We start from the raw sequence: 3,373 nt of genomic DNA, 5'->3' as shown, positions 1-3,373 counted from the left end.
TATATATATATATATATATATATATATATATATATGTATATATGTATGGAAATATTACACTCTTGGAGTGGTTGGTGTTAGGAAGGGCATCCAGCCATAGAAAACCATGCTAAATCAGACTGGAGCCTGGCATAGCCTTCCAGCATGCTAACAATTCTGCTAGCTCACTGCGTTGATAACTGTTTAATAATGTAAAAATCAGTCATTTTCAGAAAATCCTTCTGAGTTCTTGAATATTTCCAAAATTAATTAATACACATAGGAAGTGTATTCTTTTCTACTCTAGGCACAAGGCCCAAAATTTTGAGGAGGAAGCCCGTTGATTAGATCAACCCCAGTATGCAACTGGTATTTAATTTATTAGCCCTGAAAGGATGAAAGGCAAAAATCGATCTCGGCGGAATTTGAAACCAGAATATAGCAAGACAAAATACTGCTAAGCATTTCAGCCGGCATGCTAATGATTCTAGCAGCTCACCACTTGATAAATGTTTAATAATGTAAAAAGTTAGTCATTTTCAGAAATCCTTCTGAGTTCTTGAATATTTTCAAAATTAATAAAAGCACATAGGAAATCTATTGCATTAGAAATTTGGTCAGAGAGGGATCACATTTATATGCAGAACCAAGAGCAGAAATTTGGTAAAGAGTGAGAGGCAGTTAGAATTATACAAAATGTACATGTGGAATTCCAACAGCTGTATAGAGATATTTTCTTATTATTTGAATATTATCCTAGCAACAATACTTGAAAGCAATATTTACTCATTCAGATATTTCAGAAAGACTAACAAGAGACAACTGGATTTGCTTTATCGAATGATAATGCATGGTTGAAACCAATTAAAACTACTACAAAATAAATAAATAAATAAATAAATAAATAAATAAAATAAAAAGTTCTAAAAATAGAAAAATAAGAGATATGTTGTGATTTATATAGATCTATAAAATCACAATGGAAATCTTTACATGACAGACAAGTAGTTTTGTGGTAGATAAAATATCAAGCAACAAAATATTTGTTCAAACAATATGTAAATTTCCAGATTTGAAGAGAGCAACCCTAACTGGATTAACTCCCCAAAATATATATACAAAAGCAATAATAATAGAATCACCTGAGCAAATTCAGTACCTCCATGATACACAAGGTTATTTCCATTTTTTTTCAGGGTCATTTATACACACACACATGCATGTAGGTTTACAGAAGTCAAAGTCTGTATATTTTATTTTCGGCAAGTTTAAGAACGATTAATACAATGATATTTGCCTGGCAAAACCATGTTAAATGCAGCTCTATTTTCTTTTGGAGAATTAATTTTATTCCACATATAACAGCTCTCCAGGTTAACTTGTAACCAATTACTTTCGAATATTTGTCACGTCACAATGTCAAGAATAAGGTATGCATGGATGATGAGAGCCAACAAGTTGAAACAGTTAGCCAATTTCCAGTAATTTCCTCACATTTTGCATTCTAAGTGCAATTTTGGCTTTTATTTGGTGAAGCAGAATTGGAAAGGGTAGAAAGAATTATGCAACCTCTTCTTAATCGTGTTCATATGTCATGGAATTAAAGACACTGTAGCTATTCTGTTGTTCCATATCAGTTTAGTTTCTCTGGTACTCAATGAGTAGTGAAGGCACATGGCTCAGTGGTCAGAGCGTCGTGCTTACTTTCATGGGGTTGTGAGTTTGAATCCCGAAATGGGCTGCATGTCGTGTTCTTGAGCAAGTCACTTTATTTCCCGTTGCTCCAGTTCACTCAGCTGTAGAAATGAGTTACGACATCACAGGTACCAAGCTGTATCGGCCCCTTTGCCTTTCCCTCGGATAACACTGGTGGCATGGAGAGGGGGGCCGGTATTCAGGGGCGACTACTGGTCTTCCATAAACAACCTTGCCCGGACTTGTGCTTCGGAGGGGAACTTTCTAGGTGCAATCCCATGGTCGTGACCAACTCTGAAGGGGGTCTCTCAACAACTCACTGAGTAAATATCAAATCAAGATGGAACAGAGTGGCGGATGCAAAGGTGTTGCCCTAGTTGCCTGGGCAACACTCTTTCTAGCTGGACCAACACCAAAAAATCAGGACCAAGGCTTAAGAAGGATTAAATTTTGAAAATACAAACTTGAACTTTAATGATGGTCTTGTTGCTTTCATTAACTTGGATTATAAAGTGACCATGTTATTAAGCTATGATACACACGTGTAACTTGCCACTACTTTCCATAGGTAAATCAATACTCAATGCACCATTGCAAATATATAATAACGTTATTACTTTATTCCTAGCAGTTTCACAGCATTACTCTTTCATATGCATTTGGTTCTGGGTTCAGTCCCACTGCATGGCACCTAGAGCAAGTGTCTTCTACTATAGCCTCAGGCCAGCCAAAGCCTTCTGAGTGCATTTGATAGATGGAAACTGAAAGAAGTTAGAATACATAAAAATGAGTCTATTTGTTACGAATTTTGATTCTCACCTTATACAGTATTTTTTACAAAAGTTTTGGGCAACAATCCCCCCCCCCCAAATCCTGGGCAATAATGTGGTCACTCAACCAGTGATACATATGTGGTTCAAATCTCAACAGTGAGTTTGTTACCTTATTCTTTCTTAAATAGTGAGGGAAATAGGGCATGAAGTATGTTAGGTACATCATATAACTACTTTTCAATTTCTAGAGGTTTTTTTTATAGATGATTCCTTATAAATGGAAACATTCATCAATAGTTACCATTTCTTAAATTTCTGTAAATAAAAATTTTCTTATAAATCTTTCTATAATTTTATTGTTTATCTTTTACTTGTTTGCAGTCATTGGACTGCGGCCATGTTGGGGTATCCCCTTGAAGAGTTTAGTCAAAGAAATAAACCCTAGTTTTTATTCTTTTTATTGGTCCCCTTTGCTGAACCACTATTCATATATATATTTCATAATCATCATCATCATCATTGTTTAACATCCATTTACCATGTTGGCATGGCTTGGATGGTTTGACTGAGGGCTGGCATGCCAGAAGGCTGCACCAGGCTCCAATCTGATGTGGCAAAGATTCTACAGCTGGATGCCCTTCCTAAAGCCAACCACTCCGAGAGAGTAGTGGGTGCTTTTTACGTGCCAGCAGCACAAGGGCTAGTTAGGCAATGCTTGATTGGTGCTTTTTACAAGCCACCATCAAGTGAGCCAGTCAGGTGGAACTAGTAATGACCTTGCTCAAATGGTGTTTTTTCATGTGTCACCAGCAGAGGAGCCAGTCAGGTAGCACTGGCATCGACCACATTTTTATAATATAATATACAGCATGTTTCAGCGTTTTGTGTGTGTGTGTGTGTGTGTGTGTGTGTGTGTGTGTGTGTGT

The sequence above is a fragment of the Octopus bimaculoides genome, chromosome 2, assembly GCF_001194135.2.
Source record: "Octopus bimaculoides isolate UCB-OBI-ISO-001 chromosome 2, ASM119413v2, whole genome shotgun sequence".
Lineage (NCBI taxonomy): Eukaryota > Metazoa > Mollusca > Cephalopoda > Octopoda > Octopodidae > Octopus > Octopus bimaculoides.
Note: the sequence above shows the minus strand (reverse complement) of the source record.